General features: G+C 39.6%; 1 long non-coding RNA gene across 6 annotated transcripts; it reads left to right on the forward strand.

Moving 5' to 3' along the window:
- Positions 1 to 2,994: 2,994 nt before the first annotated feature.
- On the forward strand, positions 2,995 to 7,964 carry LOC136521734 (uncharacterized). 6 transcript variants are annotated; one of them, XR_010775655.1, is made up of 7 exons: positions 2,995 to 3,671; positions 5,272 to 5,354; positions 5,454 to 5,519; positions 6,018 to 6,078; positions 6,166 to 6,313; positions 7,106 to 7,228; positions 7,562 to 7,964. It is a non-coding gene; the product is annotated as an uncharacterized lncRNA (long non-coding RNA). The 6 variants fall into 6 exon arrangements; XR_010775651.1 differs by having other exon boundaries at positions 3,783 to 5,519; XR_010775652.1 differs by having other exon boundaries at positions 4,035 to 5,519.
- Positions 7,965 to 16,746: the final 8,782 nt, after the last annotated feature.

A 16,746-nucleotide genomic window follows, 5' to 3' on the forward strand; every position in this document is an offset into this window, starting at 1 on the left:
ACGCGCAATGGGCTCTTCACAGATCTGGCAAAGATATCATAAGGCTTTGCGGGCCACAACCTGGTTAGTGTCGACGAAGCGAAACCCAGTTGTGGTCACATTCCAGGCTTTAGTAATGTTGAGGAACTCTTCACTCTTCCCAATGTAGACGGTAACCTCACACCACTCAGTGCCATACTTTTCATACTCACGGCCCTCATACTCAGGACGATCATTGACTCTGAGTTTTTGCAGGGTGGCATGCAGGATTCTAGGAAAACCCTCAACGTTTAGGTAGTAACTACTAACCCAGGCTCCTACCATCCCTGGCGGTGGTTGCAAAGAAGGACTGAGCGAAAAGCTTGCTCAAAAGAAAAGCTAGACGAGCTAAAGTGCGCCAAGTGGTGGTACTAATGGCTAAGCCAGGCCCTGCTTATAATTGCAGAGCGGTCAGTGGTCCTAGCACGGTCCACCAAGGTTCCTGTGCGGGATCACTACGAATGAATCGATCAAATTTTTACACGTTCGAGGCGACAGATGTCCGAGGACATTACTAACTAGTATGACTGCAAATTCCAAGTCATCCAGTCAATAAGACCATTGCAAAGTGCTTTACTCACTCTTACTGGGACTTGTTGAGTGATGTAATACATGCAGAGATAGTCTTGCTCACTAGAAAAGAGGTGTTTTGGGCTATGATGCCAACACCTCATGGTACCTTTACTGTGGGTATAAAAGTGTTTTCGTCCTAGAATGGATTGAGAACAATGTTGTGGTGAGATCAAAGCAAGACTAGTAGCATAAGGGGTTTATGAAAGCCCATGCATTGATTTTCAATGTAAATTATTCTCCATAATAAGTTATAAATTCTTGATACTATCTTTTGATTGGCAGTACAAAAGTATCTATATTTGCAGTTGATAATTGATAGATGTAGTGATCACATATATTTATATGATCACTTGATTTAGTGTATTGGTGAAGCTTCCGGGAAGGAGTTCACATACCCAACACTCATATACAAAATCGCAACATATATTGTGTATAGCTTAAGTCAATATATGGCTTAAATCAGTTAAGTCCAATTTGGTACAATTGACTTTGTGTGTATTCCCTAAACTGAAGGGATACAAGATTGATTACACGTGGTGTTTATTTTGAAGTCCTTTATTGGATTTCATAGTGTTATATGATAGTCAATAATCTTGACATCATTAGTGATGAACACATGTTAATAGCATGTTGTAATTTAAAGACGGAGTTTGAGATGAAAGATACGTACTAAACCAAAACTTCATTTTGTGTTTATGATCCAAGCATCTTCTCTCAGGATTTTGTACAAAAGCTATCTATATCTAGATCATATTAAGTGATTCAATATGAAGGTATCCTGTGGTTGTTCTACCTCATGATAGAGGAAGATTATTTTATGCCAGTGACTAAGATGAGATATTGTGACATGCGGTCCATTATCTCTGTGCTATTTATGCACTAATAAATCTTACAAAAGTTCTCGGCCAAATATTATTTTATAATGATTTGCTATCTAGTAGCAACGCTTCTCCTACCAAATGTTGGTAGATTGAAGTTAAGAAAATCTTTTGATATCTCAAATAGCACATGTGGTCTTGGCGTACCCGATTATGTAGATATAATGATTCTGGTTATCTATAAGATCTCCAAATTTTAGATCATTGAAATAGCCTTTACATGAATATGGAAATACCATTTTGTGATAGTCTTTAAATAGACATTTAATAGTCAATTCCATTAATCATTCTGACATTGTATTGTACAAGGCTTCACATGAATGTGTATAGCTTGATAGAATGATATATCACATATTGAAGTTATGTGGTGTTGATTCTATGAATCAATAGTCATTCTCTATAAAGGTAATACAACTTGTATTGTGTGGATGAAGACAAGTTATACTTAATGCAATATTTTTGCACTGAGATAGTTCAGTTCCATAAGTAATATGGGCTTATGAACATTTGCAAACTAAGTCTTGTGATAATCTCGCAGAGATATTCACAAAGTCTATCGTACTCCACATTTCTTATATGTTGAGTGCATTGATATGAAGTTACTTTGAGATTTGCTAGTATCAGGGGGAGAGTCTCTCTGATTAATAACTTGTTACAAACATCATATTGCACTTTTTCTTTGTATGATTTTTTCCTTTGGGTTTCTCATATAAAGTTTTTAATGAGGCAATATCAACATAAGATTATGTCATATCATCCAGTTTTTCCCATAGGGATTTTTGGTGGATGATATTAGGACAAAAGATGTATTGTACTCTTTTCTTTATGTGAGTTTTCTATTTATGGTTTCTCATATAAAGTTTTTAATGAGGCAATGTTAACACAAAGATATATGCTATATCATCTAGTTTTTTCCACCAGGGTTTTTGGAAGATAATATTTGAAGCATATTGACCCTATGGTCAATGTGTTTTTAGAATAAGACTTTGGGTTTATCTCAAAAGGTCTAATAACATTGGAGATTGTATATCATGGTGTTTCTCCTTATTTTTCTCACTGGGTTTTAAGGAGTTTTGCCTGATATACCGATATTACTTTAGTTTTTCCTACAAAGTTTTCTAAAGATTCATAAAGATGCATAATAGATAAACAATAAAGACTACAAGGAGCTAATTGATCAAGGGGGAGTGTTGAGAATTATTATTTAGTGTTTAATTAGGGATTATTTTAAGAGGTGGCTTTTCACCTCCTCTCTTTCACACTTGTAACCGCCCACATGGACCATGTATATATATATATGTACACACTATTCATTAAAAATAGAATAGAGAATCATTTACATCACTTAATTGTCTCTCATTCTTCTCCTATAACTAAAAAGAACAAAATATGAATATTTTTTTGTGCGACATTCGTCTATCGTCCTGCCTGCCTACCGCCCGTGCGATCTTTCTCCGCGCCCCCTACGCCCGTCTCCTTTAAAAAAAAAAAAAAACTTCGCTCACCGCCGCGCCCCCATCGCGCCCACCCTACGCCCGTGCCCGCCCACAACAGGCTGCCCCGCCGCCACCCGCGCCCATCGCGCTTCACCGTCATCTCGCTGCGTCCTCTCCCTGCCTCCTGCCTCCTATCGCCTCCCCTCCCATCTCCCCATCGCGCCCCCTTGCACCATCCGCATCCCGCCCCCACCGGCCGCCCCCACCTCCATGCGTCGCTGAACCCATGCCTGCCTGTAGCAGGCCGCGCCACCGTCGCCCGCTCCCATCGTGTTTCACCGTTGTCTCGCTCCGTCCTCTCCCTGCCTCCTGCCGCCTCCCCTCCCATCTCCCCGTCGCGCCGGAACGACGTCGGCCTAGGGTTTCGCGTCTCCATCGCCCGGCTGTCCCTGGATCGATCAGGACCCGGTGTGGGTGATGCCGCGCCTGCTGCCCATCCCCCGCTCCCCCGCGTGGCCTCCTGCATGCTGCTCGTGCGGCTCTACTTTGCCTCAATCTGTTCGCTCCCTGGTTTGCTCTCTCTCTCCCTCGTTCCGTGCAGTGGATCTGCAATGTGCAGTGCCATTGCTTTGCGATTTGGAGGCAATCCATCTATTGTTCTCCCACTTTTCCCTTACCAATCTAGATGGTTACTGCCTTACAGCAGATTTTTTTGCATTGCGTATCATGTCACCTGCTCGGTTCGGCTGGATCTTGACAATACTAGGTATTGTGCCATATATTTGACGATATCACCATGCCAATGATATTTGTTCGTGCTCATGATTATGTGCCATATATCTGAGGACATGACCATGATATTTGTTTTGTTTCTTAGTTCACTGCAGTGCTTATGATTTTGTGGCATATATCTAAGGACATCACCATGGCAATCATATTCGTTTCATTTCTTAGTGCACTGCAGTGTCGTGATTTTGGTAATGTCCAATGATGAGTACACTTTTCTCTTGCTGTTAGATTAATTTGAGGGAATGGGTTCGTGCTGTGATAAATACACAATAAATGTTTAATGTTTGATGCAGTGATCATGGGCTATCGTTCCACAATTTATACCTCTTTCTTTTTCTAGATAACTGAGGCAATGCTCATGAGCTATGATGATTCTTCCTTTCATGTCTCTCTACTGTGTTCATAACTGAGGTGGTGATCATGGGCACAGTTGATTTTGTTTTTCCTGTTGCTGCTCAATGATAACTAGAGGCGATGGTCACTTGGTTGGTTCTGCTTTTTCGATGCTTCCTTTTACATCTCCATGCTATGTTGATAGCTGAGACGGTGAACATGACCAACGCTGATTCTATTTTTTTTCACCTCTTTCTGCCTCTTTTATGTGCACTACTAAGGCAATGGTCAGTTGGTTGCTTCGATTTTTTGCGTCTCTTTCTGCCTATTCTATTTTGTGTATTTTGGAGCCTTTCTGCTTCTTCCATGACAGCTGAAGCAGTGGTCAATTGGTTATATTGATGACTGAAGCGGTGATCGTGACCAATGTTGGTTTTATTTTTCCTGTCTCTATGTACCTGCTCAATGATAACTAAGGCGATGGTCAATTATGACCAATAATGCTGATTCTATTTTTTGCACCTCTTTCTGCCTCTTCCATGACCACTGAGGCAATGGTCAGTTGGTAGCTTCAATTTTTTGCGTCTCTTTGTATCTATTCAATTTTGTGTATTTTGGAGCCTTTCTGCTTCTTCCGTGATAGCTGAGGCAGTGGTCAATTGGTTAGTTCGACTTTTTGTCTCCCTTTGCACCTATTCTGATCATTTCGTTTGGTTTTGCGCTTATACTTACTTATGATCATTTCCTGTGATGTCAATACCACATAATTATGCAATCTGAGCTTCTGCTTATTGCCTGTGAAGTGCTAGATATATTCTTCTTCATTCTAGGCTTGTTATCGTTGTGTGTCACCATTGCTTGTGACGTCAGGTTATATACTTTTAGTTCTGAGCACACACCCTATTCCCATAGATAGCATTGTCAGACACTTTGCTTGTCTGTGATGACTTTTGCTTCTCCTATTTCTTTGAGTTCTCATTGCAACTATGTGCAATACTGATATAGGTCCATTTTAACAGAGCCAATCTTTTTCTAATTTTCTGATAGTGTCATTAACTTCCTACTTCTCCCTGGTCTTTTTTGGTTGCCTATATCTAGCTGTAGTTGCCTGCACGCTTCAGTTTTGCACCTAGCTGTAGTTGTCAAATTTATAAGTATAAGAGAATCAACTTCACACCTGGTTTATCTGACCACTTGTCTTTGTGACATATGAACACCTATTCATCTGGCCTTGCTGTTCTCAGATGTTAGTCTGTGTTGTTATGTTACATAATTGCTTGAAGAAGCTTGGAAAAAGGTCCAGCTTGGAAACATAACTGTGGATGTGGTATGATATACTGTTATCAATTGCCTATGGATAGTTCTTTTGCTTTTCTAGAGCATATATTAAAGTGCAATGTGAAATTCCTTAATAATGTTCCTGTAGGTCCTTGGTGGAATGCGAGGGATGATTAGAATGCTTTGGGAAACATCCCTACTTGACCCAGAGGAGGTAATCTTGCATGCATCCTCTTCATGATGCTATGTTAGCATAGTGTACTATTAGCTCGTGCCCATTCTATGTCAGAAATATGTATACAGTTCCAAATTTAATTAAGCATTGCACAAGGTCTATAGAAGATACCTAGAAACTTTTCTAAGAATTTACTATAGCACACTAATTTGCCATAGTTGAATGCTGTAATTGTTTTTAAGGCATTTTCTTTTAGCATGATAGCTGCATTTTTTGTTTCTTTATTGGGATTGATTTTGAGCTTATCAAGCCTGAATATAATTGGCTGGCAGGCAATTCCTCAGTTTCAATTAGAACTTACCTGTCTTTGTGTAATTGTTTCCTTGTCCATATAGTCTATTGAGTGAGGTATAACAACCATTGCGGCTGCTAGCATTGTAAACACTGTTTTATTTATTTCCAACATAATACAAGCCTACACAGATGGATGATTGTCAGACCTAATCCTTAATCCTGTCCTTTTTGGCTTTTCTTCAGTTGGTATGCTATGCAGGCCGGTTACGAAGAGACACCCTAGGGCGATGCTAAGGCCATAAAGGTGCAAAGCAATTACCTATACAAACCACTCGATTTGTTCTGGCTGTCTTTTAGTTGTTTTCAACATCTGAATATTCTGCTTGTACAGGATGAAATTGAAAGAGGCTTGCAGAAATGACATAAAGTCAGTGTTAATATTACAAAATATATAGGATTAAGCGTAAGGACCCTAGATGGTGCGAAAGTGCAAGATCCTATCAATACTAATGGAAACTTGGTAGATGATCATTATACCTGTGAGTACTGTCCATGTAAAATTTTTAGTTGTTTGAATTTTATTTTTTATGTTGCATGAACTTAGAAGATAATCATTATATTATACTGATATAAATTGTATTTCAATTGCTCAAATATGAGATGCATCCATATCCCCTAGGTGTCTTTTGTTTCAATAGATGGGATTCTCTCAACTTAAAAAAAATATGACAATAGTAAATTCAGCGAGAGTTTAGTCCTCAGATTCCCATAGCTTCCGTCCACGTTCCTTCGCACAAAGAATATGAGAGTTTGAATGCTTGATGGATGTGGCAATTAGGTTTTAGTTTAGAGTTACTTGACTTTTTTTGGAACAAAGTTATTCTTGATTTATGGTGATTTGGGTTGGTAGATTGGTAGAACTGCCATTACAAACACTCTGTTTTCTGCATGATTTGAGGTGCAGAAATGTGGGCCACGCCATAGAATGGAAAATACAATATATGTTTGTGCTGAAATGTATAACTCTGTGCAAATATGTTTCTTTGATTTTTTTCCCAATAGATCCATCTGAATATATGTTTGTGCTAAAATGTATAACTCTGTGCAAATATGTTGCTTTGATCTTTTTTCCAAATAGATCCATCTGAAATGTCACTTTGCCAGTCTGCCATATTCTGAAGCTCTCGTAGTATCCAAACTCATTTTGTTATGTTTTTTCTCTGTCTAATTCAAATGTGTTAGCCTATAGGTTGGCCTGAATAAAGGGTCCACACACATTTTTTACTAATGACTCACTATTACTCACATGTGTTGGTTTTTTTGGCATTTAGAATTCTCTTTACTGAAGTTATAGAAGTACGATCAAGGGGGGTGTGCAGTTCGAATGCCTTTGTCAAATGACATCAATTCAGATTGCAGGAAATTTGAGGGATTACACAACATTGGTCAAACTGGTATATATCATTGACATTCTGCATTGTCTCTCTTTTAAGTTTAGCATTAGTTTTGGTTCATATTTGAGGCAGATTATAGTATTAGGAGCTCTGCAATTTTAGTCTTTATATTGCCTCCATTGGTCCATTTCTTACTTATAGCATTTCATAGATGCATACAACATATGTGATATGCTTGAGCAAAAAAAAGGGATATCTGAGGGATGTAGATTTCCAATCAGCTTGATAGTAACATATAAGCTGACATTGGGTTGATTTTTGTTAATTTATTACAGGTTGGATTTAATAAATGTTATAATCATCTTATTGTTTTTTAATTTAAATTTTCTGCAGTGATGTCTAACCAACAAAGATCGGATTGGAGGCCTATGGCAGCAACTCTGTTCGATGTCTGTGGTGCAAGAGCTATGATCAAGCAATTACGGTCTGGCATGGAACAAGGACATATCAAGATCACAAGGCTCTTGCATTTCATGAGCAAAGCTACAAGTGCTATTTATTGGAGTTTTGAGAAGTTGCATATTTCTCATTTAAAAAAAAGCACCAGCCAACGACTATCCAATAACACAGACATGGTGAGCAACCAGTCAAACTAGGTATTCTTCGACGATGTAGCTTTGCTAACATGTATTGGCCAACTGCATTGGAACATATTACGTAAACTTGATGTTAATCTGCATGATACGTTACCTTCAATTTTTTTAGGCATATGATATATATTCATTTATTTGTTGTTCTGCATTATATTATTTTTTGTCCAAATTTTATGAGCCCGTAGCAAAGCATGGGCCAATTTCTACTGTTGCATGTCAGGTTGGATGGCATCAAGAGCTTCATAAGCTAACTCAAAATTCTCATCTACTTTAACAAGGAAGAACATGTTGTCATTTTGTGTTTTTAATTAAATGTCACTTTAACGTCGGTATTTAATTTCACAGTATTATTATCTTACCGTGCGACTCGTTTATTTTTAGCACAAAAATTTAGTTGTCCTGTAACAACGCACGGACATGAACTTAGTTTACTTCTAAGAGAAACCACGTAACAACAATGCAAATTAAAATAGAAACTTCTTCTGCCGTCCAAAAAGAAAAGTATCTTCTGCGACGCAACAAATCGTGGAAAAAAAAGACGTGAAATACGACATAGTACTAGTACAGTACACAGTACATGCGAGAAGAAAATCAAATAGGCAGTCGATTTGCCAGGTGAGCAACCAGAAACGTCCTGCACTAAAATTCAAAGGGCCTGAAAGCAACCTCTGCCGCTGTTGTTGTCTCATCAAGCAGGCGTCACTGTTACGTGACAGCGGCAGAAGAATCTCGTTACTGCACCTTGTATAGGGAGTATTTTCCATACATGTATTTGTCCACCAAACAAGAACTACACCATTTGCCCATTTGGCTTTTTTTTTTGCTCATGTTTCATGCATAAACGGTACTTAAGTGCCTCAAAACCTGAATAATCATTCTAATTGTTTTTGTTTGACTAACTATTTAATTTAGTAACGTAACTCAATTGATAAGCTTGGCTTAAAAAAAGGGAACTCTTTTTTTAATAAAAATAGGGAGGAGCTAATATTTGTTCATTCAACTGTTATTCAAGTTTGTTTTGCCATAAACTTCCAAAACAAGAAATCTTTGACCACTAAACTTTTGACATCCAAAAAATGGCAATTTGGTTTAAAAGGTGGTTTGTATTTTCTGAAATAGTAAAATGGTTTATTTTATAAAAATATAACTAATTAATGCTAAATAAAAAATGAAACTAAAGATTTTCTAAAAATTAATGTATCTATTGGTTCTAGACTTGCAATTATCTGGATCTTATTTGTAATTGTTCCTAGTGTTTTATTGCTCGTATTATGCACGTTATTTAAATCATCATTTTGTGCTATAGTAGATGTAGAGATTGACGATAAGATGCCATACTAGTTAAATTATCAAATATGCTGGTTAAATTAACTAAATTACTTGGAGGATAAGTTATGCCATACTAGTTGCAATGGCTAAGTATGATCTATATGTGGTAGAGCATCGCATTTGTGAGGTTGGTGTCATCTTTCAGTTCTTTTGTTTACCGTAGTCATATTGATTCTCTAGGTCAATATCAGGTATAATGGGCCTGATTGGTTACGATCAAAATTTGCCATGCCAATTTGGCAAGCCAAAGCTAGATAAAAAAATTGTCATGGATTTGGCAAGCCAGATATGAGAGATATGCAAGTTTTGGTAGCCAACCAAATAATAGCCAAAATCATGGTTTGCCAAATCTTTGGTTTGGTAAATTTTGGAAGCCAACCAATCAGGCTTAATATAGTACAAAATGATGATTTAAATAAGTAAACAACACAACTATGAGCAACAAAACATTAGTAATGAGAACAAATAAAACAACAATAACTCCAAGTAGAGCACCAAGAACTGGACTACATTTTAGGAATATTTTTCTTATTTAGCATGAACTAGTTATGATTTTAAAAACAACTAGTTTCTATTATTACCTGATAATACAAACAACTTTTCAAACCAGCTAGTAACCAAATTTGTTTGGTACTCCCTACGCTCTAAACTATAAGTCGCTTTGACTTTTTTGGTATATTTATTTTACTATGCATCTAGATATAACGCTAGATACATAGCAAAATTTATGTACCAAAAAAATTAAAATGACTTATAATTTAGAACGGATGGAGTATTTTATAGTTCATTGGTTAAAGATTTATAGTTTTAGAGTTGCATGTCAAAAAACAAACCCGAACAATACTTGGATATGCAAAAATGGACTTCTCCACAAAAATATTCCTCCTCTCTCTCTTGGAAAATATTCCTTGCTCTCTTTTTTAAATACTCCTTTCTTTGTTTTATGCTCATATGCACATACACACACCCAATTATACATTTATATGCACATACACACACCCACTTATATGCACACATACATTATACATCTATGTATACCTATGAGAGACTAGGCCAGTGATAGGTGTATGCATCTTGAGATTGAAAATTTGACAAAGTCACAATCTATCAGTGAACATATATCTACTAAAGTATTACCTAGACGGGCAAGTTCCACGGTAAAAGAACTTAGATCAACAAAATAGTCACTCTCATAAGCCGCCGTCATGTTATGTGTCCTTCAACAATATTCTTTTTTTCTTTTTTCTTGAAAAATATTCTTTCTGTCCTTTTTCTTGAAAAATATCCCTTCTCTCTTTGTTTTATTTTTTACAAATTACACAACACAACGCAGACACACTCACCCCTATAAACGCACGAACGTAAACCCTACTCCTACAAGAGCATCTTCGAAGACTGGACCAACAAATCATCAAGATTATCAAAGTCACCACATACGTCTCGCTATCGACGGGAGCATCGTCTACCACTGAAAGCATAATGCCATTAAATTCGAAGACTGGGCCAATAAATCATCGAGATTAACGAAGTCAACACATGCATCTCGTAATCGTCTATCACTGAAAGCACAACGCCGTTAAATACTGAAAAATTCGCTCCCACGGAGAGTCGAACCCAGGACCTAAAGTGCTATTGAGACTCTCGTAACCACTAGGCTACATGCCCTTTCGCTTCTCTCTTTGTTTTTAACAAATTCACAATCTGTCGTCATCTACTACTGAAAATACAACCTAGATGAACAAGTTTCACCATAAAAGAACTTATATCAACAAAATATTCATTCTCTTATAAGCCGTCATGTTCTGTGTTCTTCAACAATATATATATTTTCCGATATGGCTACCATAAATTATCTAGAACTTCTTTCTGGAAGTACACTTGCTGACATATGAAATTGGTAATGTTAAAAAAGAAAACAATGTGATCGCTCCTCTTTACTTCTTCTCTGATGATTACAGGGAAGCACAAGCACCGTCCATACTCCATAGTTCACATGACCACAGAAGCAATCTACAGTGCACTACATAAAAAATGGATAAGCACAAAACCTTCACCAGCTGCACACATATTACCAGCGCCGTTTTAACAGTAGTCACTGTCAATCACAGCCCTTTTCTGCCCCTAGTGTCACTTGCAACATATGTCTTGTTCGTTTGGCTGATAAGCCATGACTGAAAATACTGTTAAATGATTTATCGTGAGAGAAAAACATTGTTCGTTGGCTGAAAAAGTACGACTTATAAGCCAAACGAACAGGACGATAGACAGCCCGAAAAGTGCACACACACAAATCAGTGGGGCACATACACGCATGATGATTACAAAACCTCTCTAGCTAATAAGAAAAAGAAGGTTATGAGAGGGAAAGAAACTAAAAGGCAACAAAGAAAAAGATGGGATAAGATATAAAGAAGATAGGCGAGGTGTGGCCTAAGGCAAGAGAAGCCGTTTTAGGTCCACCAACTGGTTGTTGTTATAAGGAGATGGAGACCATCCATCCATCCATCACCTATCGTCTTCGTATCCAGTTCCGTCCATCCGTCCTATCCTAACCATAACGCCCACTCCCAACCTCAACGTGTGCGCCGCAAGCCCCGTGCGTGACTTGGGTTTCAAGAGTTGTTTTCTCTGTCTGCTCCATTAATTGATTTGATTAAACTAAAAATGGTTCGTGATTAGATCATGAGCATTGTCATTATTCTAAAGCGTCAAACTTGTTCATGTTATTGTCAGTTTAATCACCAGACACAGTGGGTGCTCGGGGCTAAACTTTTAATTTTGATGGATGGATTATTAGGATCTTAATTAACCGATTTTTTTTTATAGAAACATAGGGCCAGTTTGGTTCCCTGGCTATCCATTAGCCAGGTTTACCGAAGCCAACTTGAGTCTGTTTAGTTGTCTGAACAAGCCTCCTAGTTAGGCCTCAACAAGCCATGCAGGGGGTCTTAGCCTGGCTCCAGAAAAACGCAGGGAGTCAGGCTCGAGCCAGCCCGCACGAGTTCTCCTCACCGCTCGCCTCTGCTCCCCCGGCACGCCTCACCGCCCCGCCCAACGAGCCTAGCTGCCGGAGGTCTGCTTCTCATCCTCCCCGCCTCACCGCCCCCGCCGAGCAGACCCCGCCCCGACCCTCTTCCTCCCTGCTCGCCATGCTCGCGGGTCCCCTGCTCCTCCTTCCTGCTCGCCATGCTAGCGCCTGTCGTGGGTCCTCCCGGCGGTCCGCTCATTGTAGCACGAGCTTGGGGAGGGGTACGCGACCACGCACCGGGAACCGTGACGCGCTGAAGGCCACGGGTCGCATGGGAGGAGGCGGCCGTCGCGGATCCTGGAGGCCAAGGTCGCTGGGGAGCCTGTGGATGACTATCACTAGGGACCCGTGGTCGTCCCCGTCCACCACGCCGCTCCGCCGTGTGCGCAGACCAGGTGTTCGTTGAAATGCCTGAAAGGTGGTGAAGTTACCAGCACAAAGAAGAGGTGGCCCTATCTAAGCTAAACTGGCCAACAAAACAAACTAGTTGCTTGCCTGGTTTAGATAGTATATGCAACCAAACAAGTTCATCTTGGCTTGCTAGAGGCAGGCTTGGGCTGTCCAGGGTAAGATTCTAGCAAGATTAAAAGTAAACCAGGAGCGAAACACCCCAATATGCTAGCTAGCTAGCTCCCCAGCTTGTTAGTTGTTACTACTGCATCTTCGTCCACAAAGAGTAAACGGGTGATGGTGTGACTTTACTTGAACCTCGATGACTTTACTTCGGACCGTAAAAAGCTAAAGCTGTGGAAATTCTTCTCTGGATATTTTGATGGAAAATAACTTTTTTTTCTAATGTTTGTCAAGGAATCTTATGATATTCCCTGGAGAAAAAACAGGACCAACATTACTTTTTAGGTTGGCGGTTGGACACATGATGTGTCTATTTGCCTCCATAACTCGCAAAAAAGCCATTCAAATTACATAAAGTCAACTTGTCATAATGAACTTATTAATTAAAGTCAATTTAACTTTGTTGAGACCTGTTTATCTACAGCAGTGGTACGCCTCTTCGCTGAAATGTTTAACCGAACATCAGGCAATAAATTCATAAACACAACTAAAAACAAAATTTTGGCTTTGTTGACTTTTTAGGTTTCATTTGGATCCACAGTGCTAGCTAAAGCTCTGTGTTAGTAGAATTCCGTGGTTCGATAGTTGGTTGAGGTGCATATGAACTCTAGCACTCCTCCGCTTGCTAATGAACTAATTATTCATAGCCCTAACTAATATATACTCCCTCCATCCCAAATTGTAAGTCATTCCAAGAATCTTGGAGAGTCAAACTTTTTTAAGTTTGACTAAAATTATAGAGAGAAACACAAAGATTGATGACATCAAATAGGTATAATATGAAAATATAACTAATGAAGAATCTAATGATACTTACTTGGTATGATAAATATTATTATTTTGTTATATAAATTTGGTCAAACTTGAAAAACTTTGACACTCCAAGATTCTTGGAATGACTTACAATTTGGGATGGAGGGAGTAGTTAACAAATCTGTTTGGGTTCTCACTCACTAATTTTAGCTGTTAACTTTTTTTTGAGCGACCATTTTAGCCGTTAACTATTAGCACTAATGGATCCACTTCGTCAATCTCGAGACTTATCGATTTAACATTACAGAGGTACTCACAAGGTAAGGTTTATCTAAAAATGATTACACGTGGTGTGTTTATGGACGCCTGTGTCAATAAAATTTAACTAGAAAAAATACCAAAACAATCCGTGGCCCTAGAGAAATCCATCAACATGGTTTGTGCCTATTGCAACGCCGCTGTTCATCCATCCTTTGTAAGCTGAACACTCACGACCTCCCACCCTACTCTTTCCAGTAGGTGCACAAGGAAGCTTGCTTGTTCGCTGTGGACCCAAGCAATTTGCGCAATACCACAGGCTATGGACCACATAAGACAATCCGAAATTTATTTCTCCATAACTTCTACATGTACTCCCTCACATTAGGATTTTAAGACAGATTTAGAGTGAATAAAAAAAACATACGTACTACAGTATTAGCATCACAACATTTTTTTAATCAATTTAATTCCCACATATATAGATGTTGTCATCTATGTAATTATAAAAGGGAAATTGCTTGATAAATGATAAGCAACAATACAATGCCTACCAAATTTGTGTACCTATTTAATCCAAAATTATTCTTCCACCTCAAAATTCCTTATATTTAGGTATGTTTTTTAAATGTTTCAATATACTACTATACTAGTATATTACAAGGACAGAGGGGTACATCACCATATGAATATTGTGCATATGCATATCCAATAACAAAAGTTCAAAACATCTCACCACTCTAGCGAAAGCATCACTTGATATTCCGATAGGAAGTACGCTTTCCCGAATTGCTTCTAGCGATTTTATTTTTGTGGTCCTTGGTTCTAACCAGATGTTGAGATTTTTTCCTTTACCTTTTCTATTTCGCCAGGACAAGATTTTGAACAACAACTACTCTTTTGTATTCATGCGATACAAAATTATAATCACAAACATGTATTTTTTTTGTACGAACCTCATCAAATTATTTTTTGTCAAAAAAATCATGCAAAAGCAATCATGATAAAAGACTTGCCCTAAAATTAATTTATGTTAAAAAAACATGCGAAAGCAATCATGAAACAAAATAAACCTTGTATATACTCCTAATTCCAAGGAGGGAGAAATATATACAGTAGCTTTACACTTCTTTCTCAAATGTCTTGTGACTTGTGATTGTGAGCGTAGCATTTGCAGAGTTTTTGAGGTCCCCACCACTGCACACTGGAGTGTTTGTCATGGGGGAGTTGGATGCCACATGCGATAAATCCCCTGCCCATGTCTTTGTCCTCGATCGATTCGCCGATCCTGCGTATCTCGGCGCTAGATGTCGCCGAATCGTGGGCGCGGACGCCATTAATTGTTGGGACGAATAAACCGGTGGAAATTTAGCAGGCGCGGCGCGAACCAGCCTTTTTCCACCTACGGCGGCGTTTCTGCCTAATTAAACGATTTTCTTCGTTGCTTCAAAAAAAAAAACGATTTTCTTCGTATGTTGATGCGAGTTGATGTCGTGTTCGGAAAAAAAGATGTCCTTTTAGCGATCACGTGCACAAGCGTTTGAAATTGTGGATGATGTTCTAAAAAGTGCACTTCTCAACTTGCGATCCGGACATGCTATTTAACTCTGATTATTTCCACGAGGAACAAAAACGGACTCTACACTACTACTAATCCATTACCTTTAATTCAAGCTTCTCTAATTGTAACTATTTTTTAAAAAAAAAACACATCAACATCTGAAATATGAAACTAGCTTCATCAAATTCTCCATCGAGAGTGTTTTGCTAATGCATTTATTTGGACACGGAGATGCAAAATTGATTCTCTAAAATCTCGATTAAAATCAGGGAAATGCGATTTGTGATTTATTAAAAAACTATAATTTGAAAAATGGAGGAAGTACGATTTTAGTGCTATGAAAAATAGTAAAATACCACTAGCCTGTCCTAATAAATTTCACGAGTTTATTTTTGAACGGTTATTTCACGAGATTGAGCTACAACAAAACAACAAAAGGCCATTATTCCGTTATATTCTGTATGATATGATGTTTGGATGTTCACGAGAAGCACATTCAGGCAGAGTACAGAAAATCCCAAGCACACCCAGCGGCCCGCGAAATGGTCCGGCTCGACCACATGGCACGACGCCCACGCCCCAACCCGAAACAGAGTCCGAGGCGGCGCGGCGCGGCGACGTGTTTTCGTGTCCTTGATCCCATCTCAGTCACCTTCCCGTCGCGGCCGTCGTGATCCCCTCGCCGGACGCAGGGCCCTCACGTTGTCCGCGTCCCTCCGGACGCCATGCCATGCACAAGCGGCAAGCCGGGGAGCGCAATGCTGGGAGCCGACCAGACCATCGCCATCGCGGCCAAGCGGCTCCCGTCGGTCGACCTGGGCACCTGGCCTGGCCTCTGCTCCGGCGAAGCATCACTGCGGGGACGCGTCACGTGCCCTTGGTCCCTTTTGCGTCCGCGGGTGCCGTTGGAGGTCGGAGGCCCCGAGTGCAGGTAGACAGGAAATTTTGATTGATTGATTCCTAGGAAATCTGCAGCTTGTCAAGCAGTCCCAACAAAATCCGTGACCGTGAGATCTCTGTACTTGTGAACCTGCAGCGTCGGTCGTCGAGCACGCGCAGGAAGACGTTGGCGCGTTTGCATCAACCGTCCGGTCAGGAGCGTAGGGGTCAATTGGGGGAAGAATGAAGAAGATGGCTCCAATTATTCAAGCTGGTCAGGAGTTCCGTGCAGAGGGGGTCAGAAATGTCACGGTTGGATTGGATGCAATTGGCCCACGGCGGCATTCCGGTCACAGGGGGGCGGACTGGATGCGGTTTTGGCGCCGGCGATAAACGAGCGCCATTTTGGCAGAGCACGGAGTATCATTGGATTATTGACGATCCAAGGTATATTATATAAAAACCAGTGTCACATCTGGCTAGCTCCAACTCCAATTTCTCGAATTCACATGCCAATTTTCTCCTTAATTTTTTAGATAATGAA

The sequence above is a fragment of the Miscanthus floridulus genome, chromosome 2 (assembly GCF_019320115.1).
Source record: "Miscanthus floridulus cultivar M001 chromosome 2, ASM1932011v1, whole genome shotgun sequence".
Classification (NCBI taxonomy): Eukaryota; Viridiplantae; Streptophyta; class Magnoliopsida; order Poales; family Poaceae; genus Miscanthus; species Miscanthus floridulus.